General features: G+C 38.1%; 1 protein-coding gene across 1 annotated transcript in view; it reads left to right on the top strand.

Annotated features, from left to right (window-relative positions):
• The window catches only part of ASXL3 (ASXL transcriptional regulator 3), a 180581-nt gene that overhangs the window by 11530 nt on the left and 149607 nt on the right, over positions 1 to 19444 (top strand).

The following is a 19444-nucleotide window of genomic DNA, read 5'->3' as shown; positions in this document are numbered from 1 at the left end:
GATTTCACTGACTACAGACTTGCCTCCACTCAGAATTATTCTTCTTATTGCATCCATAACCATGTCTTTAAAGGTGAAACTGGTTTATGGTACCCCTTGAGGCTGACTTAGTTTCTGTAGGAAACAGATGGTAGAATCTTAAAGGGGTGATTAAGTGAAGTTAGGACACCAGTAAAAGAAAGGAACAAGGGTTAGCGAGGCAAATCATGGATGTAAGTAGCAAGAAACTGTCACTCCCCTTAGACTTGAGGGGCCAAGAAGAGTAGGGAATGGTTACTGAAGTGATGTGGTCTGTGCTTATAGGAGAAGGGTGCCTGACACAAAGTGTGACCATAGGCAGAGGGATATAGCCACTGGTGGCCCTTACCCCTGCCAGGGGGAGGGGGCACATCACATCAATACACTTACTCCTCTCCCTTCTATTCACTCATCTTCCCTTGGCTTCCTGTTGGCTGAACCCATCCAGAAGCTAGAGGACAGGGAAGTCTCGGTTGAGAAAATTCCTTGATGTTAGTCTACTGGGTCACAGAGCTGTGTGGGGGAGGGCAGAGAATGAATCTGAGTTGCTAATGGGGAATATACAAAATGCCACTTTTTCAAAAACCTTTTATTAGCTTTGCATTATTCTAAAAGTATAGTCCACCTGTTTCAAAATCTTTTAGGTTTCTCTTATTTGTACTTCTCCAGTTTCATTGCTTGATTCTCTTCTCCAGTCATATAAAAGTTGTGTTAGATCTCTGAATTTATCATACTTTGCCATACTTTGCCTTAACTTTGTACACGTTGTTTCTTCTCTTTGTAACATTATCCCTCTCCCCCTTCTTTTTATCTGGCAAATTTCTGTGCTTTCTTCAGATTTCGGTCTCCCTAGAGAAGCTTTTATATGTTCTCAATGCACTATATAGTTGTGACAATATATTAATAATTAGTTGTTTACTTTCTTGTTTCTAATTGTTTCCTGAGTGCCTAATGCTCTACCTCATTTTAAGTTGTTGCTGATTACAGCTGAATAAAGTGAACGAGTCAGAGTTTTTCAGGGGAGCTGTTAGAGCTAAGTCTAAAAGTTTTCAACATATTTGTAGAACTATAAAACTTATGTCTCCTTGATTTATTTCCGTGCCATGCTGAATTGTCACTGTACAATCTAGAGAAGGGATCAAATTTCTCAAGAACCAACTGGACAACTGATGGATTTTGAAAGCCTGTGTCTACTTTCAGCTCACTAGCACCTTTTATTACTTTGGGATAATAATTTGATAGTCATCATGCGTAATGGCACTGGAAAATATTCAGTTCCTGCCATTAATATGTTAGGTGCCTTGGGGAATGTAGTAAGATATGGACCTTGACCTTTGGGAAATTAACTTTAAAAAAAAACCCAAAAAATTTCTTAGGGCCCAAGAGATACTTCACTGTAAATTTAAAGTTATGTAGGATAGTAGGAGTAAAAGTAATCTTCTTCTGTATTTGATTTTAATAAGGCACAATGATGGGCACCTGGGTGGCTCAGTTGGTTAAGCGACTGCCTTCGGCTCAGGTCATGATCCTGGAGTCCCAGGGTCGAGTCCCACATCGGGCTCCCTGCTCAGCAGGGAGTCTGCTTCTCCCTCTGACCCTCCCCCCTCTCATGCTATCTCTATGTCATTCTCTCTCTCAAATAAATAAATAAAATCTTAAAAAAAAAATAAGGCACAATGATGATTTATAAAGGCTTTCTGGGACTTCCAGAGTAAGCGAATTATCTAGTATATTGACTACAATGCAGATTGGAAATGTTTGCAGAGTGAATAATCTCCTTTTTACATATAAGTAAAATATTTATAAGCTTGGTGTCATAGCCATAGAGTATAGGAATCTTACAGAATAACAGAATAGTCTTCTCATGTCAGTTGTCATAAAATATTACTATTACTAAAGTAACACTAATTAATAATAGCTAATAAGAACTAATAGTTATTGGGTACTTATATGCCTGACACTGCATTAACTTGTTATATGTGTTATATTGTTTAATCCTGAGAGCAACCCTAGAAGACACATTGTAATATCCACATTTTTAAAAAGATTATTTACTTATTTGACACAGAGAAAGAGCAAGTGAATGCACAAACGGGGAGCAGCAGAGGTTGAGGGAGAAGCAGGCTCTCCACTGAGTGGGGAGCCTGATGTGGGTGGGGCTCCATCCCAGGACCCTGGGATCATGACCTGAGCAGAAGGCAGAAGCTTAAACGACTGAGCCAACCAGGCGCCCTCAATCCACATTTTTTTAAGTGAAGAAATTTAGATTTAGAATGTCTTGTAGTTGAATTTCTGTCAGTTGAAAGTGAAATAAATTTAACTCAAACTGGTTTATATAAAAAGGCTCACATAACTGAGAAATCCAAGGATAGACTTGAGTTCTAAGTAGATGTCGAGATTCAAAGACCGCCATCAAGGTATTTGCTTTCTCTATACTTTTGTCTTTGTTTTTGCTTGCCTTCAGGCAGGGTTCAAGCGGAGTTTTGGGCAAGAGAAGGTGGTCACTGGCACCCCAGACCTGCATCCTCTAAGCTTAGCACACCAGTATAAAAAGATTCAATCTTTTTCTATTATTATTATTATTAGTTATTATTTTAATGCTAATCCCAGGGAAGTCTTCACTCTGCCCTACTTGGTTGATATACTCATCCCTCACAGCAATGGCCAGGATCAGATAACATGATTGATTGCCACACAAGGATCACATGGAACAGAGGGAAATTACACAAAAGCACCAATAAAAAGCAGATGGAAAGTATCTTGGGAAAACAAATTATGAGTGCCCTTGCCTTTACTAGAGAGAGGGTGAATTAACTTGCTGTGCTAGTAAGTAGTGGAACAATGATTCAAATCCATGTCTGTCCAACTTTTGGGCTCTAGTCCTTGAGCATGTTAATGTGGATACTTCCTCATTCGTTCTTTCTGGTATTATTTTTATGATATTCATTTTATATTAAAAAAAATGTTAAAGCCAAGGCAGCTATTGCAAAGGTTCTAAAGATTTCTTTGGTCTGTTTCCTCTGAAATTTACTTTCCTGATTTAGAGGCTAAAAGTTACAATGGATGGTTTCTGTTCTATTTTCCCTCACAGACCAGTTTTAGAGTTCTATACGAACAGTCTATATATAACATTTACAACATAGTTTAACACAGTTTAGGATCTGAATTCACAAAATATATAATTCTGGGTGAAGCTTCCAGGTACTTTCTGAATACAAGTAAATATTTTTATTCACCAACTAGATGCCAAGGTTTCTTTATGGGGTTGACCATGACCCTTAAAGGATCTGAGCTTAGCAAAAGAGAGCAAACATTTCTGTAGTGTAAATCTTCATTTATTCCTCTGAATACTGAGATAAGATCAACATAATGACTCCTTATTTCATTATAGAATTGTATGGACAATCTTACTGCTGTTACTTCTTGTCTACTCATCTAATAGTATTTCTCTTCTAGAGATTAAATGAAACAAAGATAGTGCTTCAGGAAATTTTGTCTTCCCCTTTGCCCAGTCTTACGGAAATTTGACCATACTTTCTCAGTTTGGTTGAAGGTGCATGGTACTGAGAGTTGATGTTTATGCGTGGTCTGCTCTGGGTAGAGATGCTACTGTGTATACAGAGAAGAACACTTTTAATCCACCAGGATCTTTGATAAGGGAATGAGAAGAAGAAAGACACTCTTAAACATGCACAAGGATGTTCTCATCCTTTCTCCAATTTTTATATGTCTTGTCACTTTTTGACTAATGCTATCTTTACAAGGTAACTTTCAGTAACTAAATAAGAAAGACTGTCAGCAGGGGGGAAAAGAAAACAGTGAACAAATAGAGATATTGCATTTTTAGAAATCTTCTAATGACTCTGCCCGCCCCCCCCCCCCCCTTTTTTTTTTCAGAATTCACTATTTACTGAGCTCAGCTTCATAGTAGGAAATGCAGGCTGTGTGAAAGTTAAACATTTTTTTTTTCCATTGTTAAAAGCTGGAGTGAAGACGAGTTTTTTGCTTGTTTTTTGTTTTTTGTTTTTTTTTTTAATTAGTCCAGTCTTCCCGCTCCATCTTTTCATGACATTTTGTCTCATTCTTTTGGCTCTAGGTGATATGAGAGGCAGCTCCAGGGAAAAAAGCAACCCTAAGCACATACATGAAAGGTTTCATCCAGAAAAATGGATGATGAAGAAACAAACAGTAGGACTTTAATAAACTTTAGCATTTTGTTACGATCTTTTTCCTGTGTGTTTGTTTTTCTATCTTTAATTGTTTTGGATAGAGTCTACAGGGAAAAAAGATTGTCTTCCGGGTTATTTAAAAAATCTTTATCTTTAACAAATGGTTGACTGGATATTTTGTTAGCAGGCTGGTGCACAGTTCTTTCATTTTCCCTCCTTAGGGACAAATGGTGGGGCTGTACTTCGTCACCCCCTTGAAGTTAGGCATTAACCCCGTGAGCTCTTTTCTTCCCTCCAGTCAGATTTTGATGCTCCTTATTTCTTTCTCAGTTGTGTTGATCACAGAAGCTGGTGACAAGATGGAATTTCAGTCATCCTGCTTCTAGAGATGTGGACATAGAGATGTGAGTGAGAAATAAGCATTTGTTTTAAGCCACGGAGATTTCAGGGTTTTTTTGGAGGGGGGGGGTTGTTTTGTTTTGTTTTTTTGTTTTGCTTTGTTTTTTGTTTTACTATTTTCTGTCCCTGCCTATCCTGTCAGATGCAGCCCTTATAGCAAAACAGGTGTTTTTGTTCTAGGGCACCTCCTACCTTTGTTTATGAGACACTAAATGCATAATTACATGCTTAAGAGGGTAAGGGAGGCAAACAAGGTTAGGTCCCTTCTTTCCTTCTCCATTACATTAAATTGCTCTGTAAAATCAGCCTCTCTCGTATTTATTCTTTGATATTTTCAAACCAGTAGACAATAGGGAATTGTCATCGCCAGGAAAATTCTTTTATATTCCATCTTAAGATAATTCTGTTTATATTTTAGCTTTTTAAAATACTTGCTTTTCATTCTATCTGTCTACCGAGGAGGAAAGCTTTCTCACAAGAAGGAGTAGAACAATTAGGGTTCATAGGGAATTGAATTCCAAGATAGCTAAAGAGATAGAAAAAGGGCACCTGGACATTTTCAATGAGTTCAAGTTCCCAAGTCCAGACAAATTGTGCTTCATTGAAAAGGTATGACCAGATTTCCACACCGTTGAGAAGAGGAAGGCAGACACTGTAATAACACCTCTTTCTCTTTTTCTCTCTCTTTTGGCCTAGGGTAGAGGGAGCACCCCCACTAAGGGATTAGGTTTCCTAGTCTGTCTCCGGGATTCCTGTCTCCATTTCCCTTCCATTGAGGGCTCAGTCACCCTCGGGCTGTTTCCCACCAGTGTCCACTCTCCTCTAGATAGAGCATACAGAAATTCCTGACAGCTGATAGACTCCCCGTTGAGTCTTACCCCTTCATGGAGCAAAAGGGGAAAAAAAGAGAAGAAAACTTGTCTTGAAAGCCTGCAGACTTTCACACCACAAGGAATGTGTTGACCAGATGCATCTTAAAACCAGATGAACAATGTTTGTCCAGCCCTTCAGCTCCCCAGTGTGCAGCCCTGTCTGTTCCATGCTCTAAAGCAAAAACTCAAAACCAGATTTCCTACCAATCTTTTGCTCAAATAAGGATGGAGTTGTTAATACACAGTCCGGTACATGTTGAATTGTGTTATTCATCTGCAGGGGACATTGATTTTCACAGTGAATTCCTTCAAATTTTTTGGCCTTTATATGGGGGCATATTAATTATAATTATCATAGGCAAGGCCACTTCTGAGTTGCTAGGGTCACAAAACAGACTTTCATTTTCCTGTTTTAATTTCCAGTAATATGGAGATAATGTGTTTTATGTTTCTTTCCCCTTTGCACCAGGATACCTACAGAGTATTCCAGTGTTTGTTATATATGTTCTTTATACCTGATGGCAGACATAGTTATCTCTTAAAACCTGAACGGCAGAATAGTTAACAGAACTCTCAAAGCTTTTCCTATAGATAGCTTCTACAGGGAGGATTTGATTCCTTGTGGGCCTACTGCCTATAGTTGAGTGAATCTAAGAGAAAAACATCTGGCCTAATTTATCTTCAGGCATAATTTAATAATGCTGAATGGCAACCTCTGAGAAAAATCTAAGTAAGACTTTATGAAACCACTAATTTAGAGTTGGTTAATAGGTAATTCTTATTTGTATTTCTTTTGAAGGAATATGTATTTTGATCACATCAACTGGTAGAACGAGGACTGAGGAAGGCTAGAAAGCAATAGGGACTATCTGATTTCATAAAGAATCTTTTGTTGGCAAAGGTAAGTTTTAATGCTCCTTTGCCTCCTTAAAGAGACTCAGCCCATATTTCATATCAACAAATATCGGCTGATTGAAAACAGTTCTGTTTGCTTTGTGCCCTGATAAATATGGACTTTATTCCATTACATAGTTTAAGAAACAGGACAGAAAGGGGGGTAGGATGGAGAGGGTTGGAAAACTTGGCTAATATTAAGGTGGGTAGTACATCAAGTAGAGTATAAATGTAATTGCCCCAAGAATGCACTTAGCATAAATCCATATGCAGATACTTAAATTATATCTTAATTCCTTGAGTATAGTAAATCTGATGGGAAATCTTTGACTTGGTTTTTAGTATAAACAGTTAGACTAGATTCTTACTTTATGACTCCAGTTAGAAACGGGGACGGACATATCACATAACCCTTTTGGCCTTCAGAAGACCTCTAGGATATATATCACAAAAATATTAAGGTACCTGCTTCATATTTTTAAAATGTTGGCCCTCTTTCTGAAGTGTGGGATTCAGAAATTCTTTTAGCTATTGCTCATCAAAGTTGTGTTTTAGGTAAGGACCTCTTACTGCTAGAGTTATTTATAGCTTTGCCTGGTGAGTTCCCAATTTTATACAGCTTTTTAATTTTTAACTGTATGTCTGGATGGATCAAAGTGTGTATTTGACAAAGGGCTAACACTCTGCATTCCCAAGTTTTATTTCATTAAGAGTTTGGGTTGCCTGTGATGAAGTAAGTGTTAGCAATAGCTACTCTTTTATTTATCTTCTAAAGGAGTAAAACATTAACATCAGGCTTAGAAACATGTCTTTTGTACTTTTAAAAAATATCCTGTGAAAAGAACCAACTAAGGGCTTACTAATTAGTATAACGCATGCATTAGTCATAAACATTTGGTCATGGACAGTGACTAAAATCGAACTCTAACCAATTTAGTGAGAATTTATTGGACAACTTGTATAAGCCTAAAGCAGCATAGGAGAACAGAGGTCCTTAGCAACACCTGGAAAGAAGGAGTGAATGTGTCTAGGACTCCCTCATCTCTGTTTCCTCTCCATACAGAAGCCTTATTTTCTGGACCGGGCTCCTTCCACATGGCTAGGAACTTGGCTTCCAGCAGATCTCAGGCTCTCATCACATGGAGTTATTATCAGAAAGCAACTGAGATTTATTTTCTTGAGATTTAGGTCAACGTGTCCTGGGGAAGAACGATGATTGGCCCTCCTTGTGTGCCCAACCCCTGCCTCCCACCATCCCCATAGTAGATAACTCTGAAATATCTACAGGAATATGATAGCTCCCATTCAAATCAAAGCAGGAAAGGGTATTTTTCAGAAGGAGAGAATAAGGAGTTGTGTACACAAAACAATAAATTCAGCACATTAGTTCTTCATTGTCAGTTCCCTCGGTTTTCATTCATTAGCCAAGTTTTTATTAAGTGTCTACCTTGTGCCTCTGCTAGGTACTAGACATAAAGCAATGACCAAAAAAAAAAAAAATACTGCGATGATTATTACTACTTGCATAGAATCTGAATTATAATACCACCCTTGGAAATGGCGTAGGCAGGGGTCATTTCTGTGTAGACTAAATTAGCATTTTGAATGAATATGAACATAGGCATATGGCGTGGTCTCCTTCCTTTTATTTTGAGTCCATTTCTAAGTAAATTAGCTATTTGCCACCCTCTCCTCCCTAACTATAGTAAACCAGGGGATAAGTGTCTCTTGAGATGGTGATGACATGTTTTATTGTATTTCATTTTGGCTTATGTGTGTGCTTGGTAAATATTTGTTAAATCAATGAATTATTGAGGTGATGTTGTCTAACGATAGGAGAAAAGGGGACTATTAACTGTGACAAAGCAAGCATCATTGTCTTTGTCATTCTTCAACATTTAAGTGGTCAGAATCAAATAATTCCATATAACAAAGTCATTTTCTGCAATTATCTCAAGATATATTTTGCAACTAATTCCTTCTGGCAGCTACATCTGGATGCTGTGTCATTTCAGATGAGTGTGTGAGAATAACACTGAAGAATTTTCCTGACTCAGATTGCATGATGAGTAATACTTGCTTTGGAAAAAATTCAATATACCTATATTTTATTTTCTCCACTGTGCTTTATAGTATAAGGTATATAACTGCTTCTGTTGCTGTTTGAGTATTCGTTTTTATTTTGTTTGAAGTAGATTTTTAAATTATTTATTAAATACTATGCAATTTATATAACAGGCATAAATTATATAAATGGCATAATATAGACAGTAAGATACAATTTAAAGATTATGAAAGTAATTTGTGCTTCTAAATATGCAAGTATAAAAAAAGTATGACAGTTCCTCCTTGAACTTTTGCTTTTCTCTCCCTCTCCAGGGTAACAATTGTTAACTGCTAGAATATTTTTATGTGGTGTGAATGTGTGTGTGTGGGGGGCGTGTATGTGTATGAACAACACATACATTTGAATACATGCTTTCTCTATACATACGGTTCTTCAGCCTGCTCTTTTTTTTTTTTTTTTTAAAGATTTTATTTATTTTTTTGACAGAGAGAGACATAGCGAGAGCAGGAACACAAGCAGGGGGAGTGGGAGAGGGAGAAGCAGGCTTCCCGCCGAGCAGGGAGCCCGATGTGGGACTCGATCCCAGGACCCTGGGATCATGACCCGAGCGGAAGGCAGACGCTTAACGACTGAGCCACCCAGGTGCCCAAGCCTGCTCATTTTTACTCATCACCTTCTCACGGACATCTTTCTCTGTCAGTGCGTATTTTCTCTGCAGTGGCGGTGTATTATTTTATGATATGTATGTGCCTTCATTTATTTAATTATCTCCCTCTTAGATTATCTTTTAAAAAAAATTCAAATAATGCTTCATTGAACCTGCAGGATGGGCTGTAGATTTCTGTAAGAAAAGTTTCTAAAGGTGAACAAATGGGACCACCTACTTTTTACATTTTAATAGTACTGCCGAATTACCCTCCAAGTATGTTGGCACCATTTACTACAAGATAGTATATTGTGATGGTGAAACACTTGGAGTCTGAGGGCATGGGTTTGGGTCCCAGGTTGGCTTCTTACTTAGGGATAGCCTAGTAGAAGTGAATGAATGTATCTGTGTCTCGGTCCTCCTATCCACAACATTAATACCTACCTTGACAGGTGCTTGTAAGAATTAAATATATTAACATAATTCAAGTTCTTGCAAAATTACCTAGCATGTTTCTATTACAGAATGCTTTCTAGCATTATGTATGTACTACCTTCCATTAACTTCCATACCACCACAAGCACCTTGTAAGAATTCCCAAGATATGGAAATTTGGGGTCTCAACCAATTGCTGCTTCAGAATGTTATCTTGAGGAGAATGCTGGCTTTGTCTATAGGTCTCCATGTAGACAGGTATTTAGTTTTCCAAGCGTGGGCAAAATATACATTAAGATCCTTAATTTTCATAATATTGTATTTTGCCATCTGCAAACCTGGTTTTTAGAGTTCTTATATCCATAATAATAAAATATAAATAAACTTCAATTTGTTGTTAGAGTATATAATCCTAATTTAATTATATTGGACCTTGGGAAGACTATCTATTTGGATTATTTTACCTAATTATTCTCAATTTTTATGTTTAGATTTTTATGAGAGGTTCTATGACAAAATTTATAACTGTCCTACGCTTGCTTTTGTGAAGCTTTCATTGAAGATCTTGTTCATAATCACCCAATGCTACTATATGAATTTCCATAGGAGACAATTCTCTTAGTTTAGAAATAGGAAAAGCTTTATTAATTCTGACAAGCTAATATTTCCTTCATTCAGCTAACAGGAGTTAACTGACTGTTTGCCTCTGCATTTTGGCTGCCATGAAATTAGTATGATATTCCAGATCAGAGTGGTAACACCTTTATTATTAGGCATGATTTCTCAGTTTTGAAATATTTTTCTCCTTTAAAATAGTACAGAAAAAAATAAAGTAGTGCAGATTTTTTAAAGAAGGTGCGATAAAGTAACAGAGAAGTAATATCCACTGTATTTTAAATGGGACATGAAATGATGAAATGTGAGTTTGATGACTAGACACTGAAGGAATCTGCAGATATGATAAGGAGTGCTGCTGATAATCACAGGGAAAATCACAGAGACCGGGGAGTAATTGTCTAAGAATTGAACTACTGGGGTTCAAATCTTGGCTTTACTACTTTGTAGCTGTGTGACTTTGGGAGAATTAAATAAACCCCTTTGCACCTTAGTTAGCTTATGCTGTCATAAAATGAGGGTGATAATAGTCCCTATGTGATAAGGGGGTTGCTATGAGGATTAAGTGAGTTTATATACATGTTAGCATAATGTCTGATGCAGAGTCACTGCTGTGTGTTTGCTATTGTTATTATTATAAAAAGAGATATAAGTGTTTGAAATCACAGATTATTGAGTTTGATCTCAACTCTCAGTGAAATTCTAGAGTGTATTATTAAACAGATGACTGTAAGCATTTAGAAATGGAAGTAGTGATCCCTGGAAGGCATTATGGATTCTCTAAGTTAATTCATGTCAAACTAAATTAATTTATTTTTGATAGGATTATTAGACTTACATATCAGGAGGATGCTCCTGTTGGAGCTAAATTTCAGCCATTTGAAGTATAATTAAATGAATTTTTAGATGATTGAACATCTATAGCCAAGTATATTGATTGGCTAATCAGAATCTGTCTGAAAGAAGATTCCAGCAGCAACCACATGGTTGTGGCTTTGTTTTCCTTTGCTTTGTTCAGCTCTGTCATGAGTAACTTGAAGGAATACATCAAAGTCATACTCGTCAAATGTGCCCATATCACAAAATAAAAAGGGCAACTGGACAGTTGAACAAGAGAATGATGATTCCAAAAGAACTTTATAAGGTAGAGCAAACAACCTTCACCTAAAAAGACTGAGATAAGTATTTTTCAAATTTGTGGATACCACAAAGTTTAGCTGGTACCTGGAATAAAAAGGTATTTTGGAAGAATAAGATTTCAGAGCCTATAAAAATGGATTGGAACAAATACTAGTGCATTAAACAAATATACATTTACATCCAGCAAGTTTGGAAATATACACCACAGAATTGTGCGTGTGATTTCAGAAACAAATATTGAAAGTTCTGGAAGTTTTAGTTGGTTGACAGTATGAGGACTGCTAAGAAAGAGTGAGTGTCATACTAGGTTGTATTAATATAATTATATAAGTTAGGTAAAGGGAAGTAATAGTTTCACTATATTATGTTTCACTCAAACTACATTTAGAGTATTTATTAGTGATATTTAGCTATTTTCTTTCAATTAGTACAATTCCTAAATCATGTATTTTACAAGTGACAGCAGACTCAAGAATGTTCAAAGGGTGTTTTGCAAGACAGTGTCTGCAAACTATTTTATTGAGGAATGATGGAAGAAACTGAGGATCTAGTAGCCGAGAGATAAAAGAAGACTGGGCCCTTAATAGTGTGTTCAGACAGGTGGTGATACAGCATATGAATAAATGATTGGACCCCATTTTGTAAATTCATATAACACAGTCACTTTAAGTTTTCATGTTAGGAAAGGGCTTGTAATTTAATATTAAATAATTGTCACATTCCAAGGCAAAAACTAGGACTACATAGTAGAAGTCATAGGAAAGCAGAATTTTTTACTTGATGCACAGAAAAAGCTTTTTAATGATTAGTGGGTTTTAAATAGAGTACACTGCGTGCAAATTTCTGTGGGAGAAGTATTTCTTTCATTAAAGAGGTATTTTACTTTTTAAAACAGGTTTTATATGTATCATCATTTAAGTAGTTACTAATATTTTTCTTTTACCCCTTTTAGAACGTTGTAGAAATTCTGGGTTTCTCTCACTTTGTTTTCTTTCCATGTTATAAGTAATGGCAACTGTTTCAAAAGATTAGAAACTTAATGAGGTAGAACAAAATTGCCAGAATCCCACAGGAAATTAGAAGTCACCTCTCAGTCGCATAGAATTTTATCTACAAATTCAGGTAATGATCACTATGAATTGTTCTAGGCCTCACAAAGCCATTTTTCTACTCTCAGCTGTGCTCAGTTTTATGAGGCTGAGCAATTAAAATAATCTTACAGACAGATTTTTTTTTGATGGATATTCAATGATACTCCATTATAGTTGCTTGAAAGCTTGTCTTTAAGTGTGTGTAGTTGGAAACAAGTAGTTACTGTTGATAGTCTCTATTTTTACTTGACTTCTACCACAAGTATAACAGGATAATTTGTCCCTGTAGTGTGCTTTTCTTCCTGAGTAACACAGCAGTGTCTAAAAGAGTGCCATATTGTCTAACCCTTCTTGTTAAACACAGATAGACCTTTGGATGACGAAACTAGGCACAGCGTGTGCAGTGTTTACCTATGGGCCCGTGGTTGAAGAAGTTTGGCAGTGGTCAGGCGTTGAGGGATCACAGTAGGAGGCTCGCCCTATTTGTAGAAGCTCGAGTGCAGTTTACACGGGAGATCTCGAAGAGAGACAACATCTAATGCCCATCATTTTTTTTTTTTCTTTGAAATAGCTCTCCTCATTTTCTAGGATGTGCTCAGACGGGTCCCCACCCCCGAGCCAACAGTGTTAACTAATGTTTATTAGCACATATTGCTCTGGGCAGTCATTTGATGTATTGGAATAATAAGTGCTGTACATTCATTATCTCATTTTGTCCTTGCAGCACTTTTATAAATGAGGGAATGAGGAAACTGAGATCCAGGGAGGCTAAATATCTGAGATCAGACAACTAGTGAGTAGGGGCTCTTGGTTCATCTGACTCCAGATCCCATAACCTTCTTTATTATTCTACAAATGTTCCTCAGACAGAGTGACTGAACACATCTCCCCAGATTAACCTGTTCTCTGTATAACCCTGCTTGGTTGTGCTGCAGTCTGGGGATGTGGACATGAGTGAGGGCCAAAGCTTGCAATGTAGCCACAAGAGCATTAAACAAGAGGCTGCTAATTATCTATTTGACAGGTGCTACCGAGGGAAGATACCGTTTAAACCATTATCTGAGCGTTCAAAGAAATATCCGATTGTTCTTAAGTGATAGATTGATGAAGTGGGGATTATGAGGTGGATATTGTGTATAATATCTTGATTATAGACCCTCAGTTTCTGCACAACCCCTGCGCCCGTGAGGAGAAGCAATTTAACGTAGTAGAAGAAGCAGACTTCTGTGTCAGAAGGGCCAGACGTCTCCTACTAGCGGCTGGACCTCGGGGGCATTTGATCTTCCTGGAGGATGCTGCTTCTGGGTGAAGTAGGCCTGATTCTCAAGGGTATTAAAACAAAATGTCCACATCTTTTAAGTCACACATTCATAAATACTAGGACAGCACATAATTTCCCCCATAAAATGCATGCAAGTAGAATAGAAAAATCGTGTCATCTTTAGACCCTTAACTAGCAGCCTCATATGTTAAGAGCAGAGAATAGCCCAACCGAGCTGCCAATACTGGGCAGTCGGTAAGGCGCTGTCACTTCTTACGTGGTTGATTTCCTCCTCGGAATACTGTCAGTGATCCAAATTCATGTGCCATCAGAATGACATGGGCCTTTGAGGTTTCTCAGGAATAGTGGAAGTAGGGAATGTTAAATACATGAATCCCCGAGTCTACTGTAATATATGGAAAGCTCCTCCAGACTTTGCACAGAATTGTCTAATAAGTATGAACTATTCTTATTACATTTAAACATTGTCATCATCAGTATTATCATGTGTACAAGTCCTGTCCTTCCACTTACTAGCTTATGAGCTTGAACCAATTACTTCAACTTGGTGCATTGCTGACAAAGTTAATCCTGCCTCCTCTATGCGTCTCACCACGTCGTTGTAAGGGACAAATAAAATAATACATGTTGTATGAGAGCAAATACACTATGTTATGTGAAAGCACCCTTTTACCATAGAGAGCTATATAATGGTTTATATAACTATATAATGGTTTATTGTAATAACCCCTTAATCATTTACCTAAGACGTGAGACCTTAAAGAGCTAAGCATTCGAATGAATTGCCAACATGGACTAAGGCAAGACATGCTGGTGTTAGAAAAGGGGAGGGAACTGGGTGCTGGATGGCCCCTGTAGGATTCCACAAATCTAATCGTATACCATTGACACGCTTTCAAATTGTGGAAATCTCTCTATTTTGCAATCTAATAAGTAAGCTCAGAAAATTTTATTTAGGACCTGAAGGACCAAGATTTTACCCGTTAGATGAACATTGGTCTAACGTGTTTATCTTAGGGATACTGGAGATGACTTTTGTGTTTGAGAGATACCAAGGAAATCGGGAGTAAGCCTTAAATAGAAACCTTTTATTTATTAGATTAAAATGTTTGAAACTAAAACATAGAAAAATACATTCTCAGCTTGGCCTGTGCCCTTAATGATATGGCAAACCACCTCTGTCCTTCTCTTAACTGTAGTGCCATCCTTTCTTTGCAGGCTTTTTTTTTTTTTCCTCCTGCTACTGGGACATGTAGAAGTCTGGAGGAGGAGGTTTCTGGGATGAGTCTGTCTTGTCTCAAAGTAGCATGAGGCTAGATGTTGTTGAGAGAGGCTCTGAGATAGCCACGTAAGTAGAGAAGCTGAAATCCAGCGGTGTATTTGGCAATCCTATACATCTGTTGAGGTCCTGTGAAAAATACAAGGGGATCCATTTTGTATACAAACCTTGTATCCCCTCGCCATGGAAATCCCCCTTCTTGGAGAGAGCGATGCTAAATTTGCAATCTCCTGGGGTGTAGCACTGCCCAAGAAAGGAAGAAAAGCAGGATCGAAGGGACTTTGGTGCATCAGGCAGGCGGGAGCCTGAGAGGTGCAGGACACAGCTCCTAGAGAGTGAGAGTAGTGGACTCACAAAGACGGCTCGAACACAGGAGCATGATTTGTTTTTACAAAGAAAGGAAGGGCATTTTATGTAAAGATTAAACACCGCGACAGGCCGATTTGTCTAGAAGAGACATTGATATCTGGCCAGTGGTTCTAATTACAGTCCTCCCTTGACAGGGCAGCTCTGAGAGTTGTAGCTCTGGATTTTCTTTGTGAAACTTGGCAGCTTCGGGGGCCTGTTTTTGAGGAAATAAATGACAAAGCAGCTCAATTTTCAGCAAAAAAGTTTTTTGAAAGGGACTAGAAAAGATCAGTTTTTATCCAAAGTAAATAATATAGGAACGAGAAAACAGAAGTGTTGGAAAGGAGACCCAATTCACATTATTTGTAGAAAACATGGTTCTGTACTTCTATACTGTTAGAACTATTAAGAATTCAATTAGCTGTTCATATAGATAGTAATTATCACAACTCAGTGGCTTTTGTATGTCTTAGCAATAAAACGTGAGAATATTATATGAAAAAGTGTATTCATAGTTGCAACTGAAAATATAAACAATAAAATGCTTATTACAGTTTATAAAACAAAACTTAAACACATGGAAAACTGTGTAAATTGCTTAAAAATTTAATTAGATGTCTCATTTAATTCCAATCTGAATTTCATCTAGAAATATAAAGAAGTGAACAATTAAAAATTTAAGAAGGAATAAGGAGAGCAGCGGCCGATCTAGATAGTGAAGTGTATTATAATATTAGAGCAATTTAAAACAGTGTGGTGCTCGCACAGCAGTTGAATGAAAGATCAGGGCATCTTTCAGGACCCCGGATGAGGCCCAGGGACAGTGGTTTACAGTTCATTTTTTAGACACCCTGAAAATTCCCAGAAGTGCCTTTGGCCATTAGAGGGAATAAGTATGGGGGCTCTGAGCACTCTCATCTCTACCTTAACAAGAGCAGCTCTGCTTTTGTGCATTTTATATACTGGGTTCCCACATTTATTTGGTTTCACATCCCAAAGAGTTTCCATTGCCCTAATATTAATATATGGTAGAGGATGACTCATTAACCGTGACTGGCTTATGAAACAAATTATAGTGGGGAATCTTATTTATAGGTGGTGGGGCTTAAGTCAGTGTTTCACCTTGCTACAAAATGATACAGATGAATTTGAAAGTAAAACCATAAAAATACTTGAAAAATATTTGTAGATATTTGCTTGCTCTCTGGATAAAAGGAATTTCTAAACATAGGACAGAAGTCATAATGGAAAAAACTGATGGAGTTGTTCATGTGAAAATAGAAAACTTTGCTTATCTCCCTAAATACCCCCCAAAAAGCAACAAAAAGGATAAATATCTATTATTAATATACAAAACACTATTATTTTACTATATGAAGAGCTTTTTACACATTAATAAGGAAAACAGAAATATCCTGTTATATCCCATATGATACTCATTTGAAAAAAAAAAAAACTTTATCCCCATTAGTATTTACAGAAGTGTGATTAGAATAACAATGAGCCATTACTTTTTGACCTACTGAGTTGGCAAATACTACTAAAAGATAATGCTGAATATTGGCAAAGTTGTGGTAAGAGAGGCAGATTTAGTTCTGCTTGGTGAGAGTGTAAATTGTTAAAATCTTTTTGGAAGCAGTTGACAAGAGACGTGACAGAGCTCACATCCTTTGATTCAATAATACTCTAAGAAAGTTATATTCAATATAGTCTTTATTAATTGAATTTTTAAAAGACTATAAATGCCTATCTTCAGTGAAGTGTTAATTATGATGCCCATTTTGAAGAATTCATATTGCATGGAGAAAATTAAGATAGCTAACAGTATTTGCACATACTTTATATAATTATATTAAATTGGTATGTATGGATAGGAAAAACTAGAAGGAAAACACAAATATTCTTGTCTGTAGGCTTGTGGGTACATTTTGTTTTCTATAATATAGGTATGAGTTTGCATTTTTCCAATTTTTACTATCCAAAAATAAGGTCATTTTAAATGATTCTTATCCGTGGAAAACTTTAGAATTGTATTTCCTATTTCGTCACAGTTAACATCATTACTGCCCAAGCCAGTTTCAACGTGTTTTGATTTTCTGAAATATTTATTGGCCCTATAAAATCTTATTATGATAAAGTCTTAAAAATTGTGAGTAATCTTACTCTCGTCCGTGTCCTAACGCATCCTTGACCCCAGTTTCTAAAGAGGTAGGTACAAGATGGTGACCTATGACCTATGATCTTCTGCCCATATCTCTTATGAGAGACCATGAGTGTCTCCAGCATTGCCTGTCATTTGGGGTGATGCCCACCCATTGGTATTTGAAAACGTCAAGAAGGATCATTCAGGAAGTTTAATTTTGCAGGGTGTATGAAACCGTAACGCCTCACAGCCAAGAGAGCGTTGGGGCCAAGGGTGGTTACTCAATCTGGTGTTTGGGCCTGGTCGCATAGCGTGCTGTCTCACTCCGACTGTGGCTCGTGCCCACTGTGGTGTTTGAGTATGGCTGCCTGAGAGTCTGATTCATGTCTCCACCATGTGTCGCATTATTTCGATGGTATCGATGTTTTGTTCTGTGAAGGTAATTTCTCTCTCTCTTTGTTCTGTTCGTGTTCACACAGCTAGTTCAGTGAAGCTTGTTCACAACCAGGAACCTCTCCTTCTCTGTCTCCTTTCTCTGTCTTGCAGGAACTGAGGGTGGCTTCTGGTGTTCTGTGTGGCTTCATCATTTCCTTCCTGCCTCTCACCCACTTCATGATGTAATTCTTGGCACTTTTACTTCCTTTGTAGAGTAGGATGTGATGTCATAGAGAAGGGGACAGGGCTATCCAAATTCTCTCAATTGCTGGGAGGAGCGGCCCAGGTGTGCTGAGGGGCCTGTACTCAGGAAGAGAAACAGGGAATCCTCCACAGTGAGTAACCCCACTTTTGAGTGCACCCAAATTTCTGTTAAAACGTTGCCCAGTACGCTGGAGTTTCCTCTTCGGCCCTTTCTAGATTTAATCAGTTTGCCTTTTGGACATTCCCAGTTCAGCTCAATTGTCCTCCTTTCGCTCCCTTGTCCCCTCTCCCCCCCTTTCTGCCATCCTGTGTCTCTCCCCGCCAGTTTCCCTCTTCCTTGCTTGCTTACTTGTGTCTGTCTGTGTCTTTTGACCTTCTGCCCATATCTCTTATGAGAGACCATGAGTGTCCCCAGCATTGCCTGTCATTTGGGGTGATGCCCACCCTATATATAGTCCATGCGCCCACAGCATCTCCTTTCAGTAATTCATAAGTGTGCACCGTTCTGCTTACAGTTCTCGCCTTTTTGTTTTCATGTCTATTTCTTTCCTGCCTTTCTCTGTGATCTAATCTTCCTCCTTTTCAGCTCTACGATGCAGTTTCCTTCTTGCCTTTTTTTTTAACCAATATTTTTTACACGTTAGTCCTCTTCCCTATACAGCTGTGCCTATGTTTCTTTTTCCCCCTTCCCAGTTTTCAGGTGAGCTCTCCAGTGGCCTCCTCTGTGAGGACCGTTTTCCTTCTTTCCTGTGGACATACTCGTGGCCATACCCTCTTTCTAGTGTAGCTCACATTGCTGGGTTCTTTAAAGGACTTACTGACTACAGCTAAGGGACGGATCCGGACTGGGGAAAATGGGGACATTTCCTGAGAACTAGAGAGAGGGGAGAACAGGAAATTGGCCCCGATGGTGAAGGCTGGAATGGGGCAGGCAGTCTGTCAGTCACCGGAGAACTTTGCCAGTGCTACTTACAAGTTGGCCATGATAGTTAGGAGAGATCACGGAGCTATTTTGAACAGGTGCAGAAGCCTTTTCAGTGTTTAGTTTTTAAAGTGACCCTGTTACTAATTATGATCGTTCTAGCAAATAATCCTAAATTAGAACTCTAGAATGTGCAGAAACTTCTGTACGGCATCTTTAAGTAGGTGTTGTGTACCCTCGGAGGAAGTCACCGTGAGGATGTGTGTAGACTTGGTTCTCATCCCCGGAGGTGGCCCCTGTCGTCCGTGCTGATGAGCAGTGTGGGCGTTCTTGTTGACTGCTTTCCCTACATGTAATGAAATCCCTGGACAAATAAAGAAACTTCATTTCCAGGTCTGATGGTCTAATGCCTGTGGAAATAATGAGCCAGGTCCCATGCATTCCCCACACTTTGTTTAAAACAACTCCCTTCCACTCAAAAATA

Source organism: Neomonachus schauinslandi, chromosome 14, assembly GCF_002201575.2.
Source record: "Neomonachus schauinslandi chromosome 14, ASM220157v2, whole genome shotgun sequence".
Lineage (NCBI taxonomy): Eukaryota > Metazoa > Chordata > Mammalia > Carnivora > Phocidae > Neomonachus > Neomonachus schauinslandi.
Note: the sequence above shows the minus strand (reverse complement) of the source record. Positions and strands in the feature narration are given on the sequence as shown.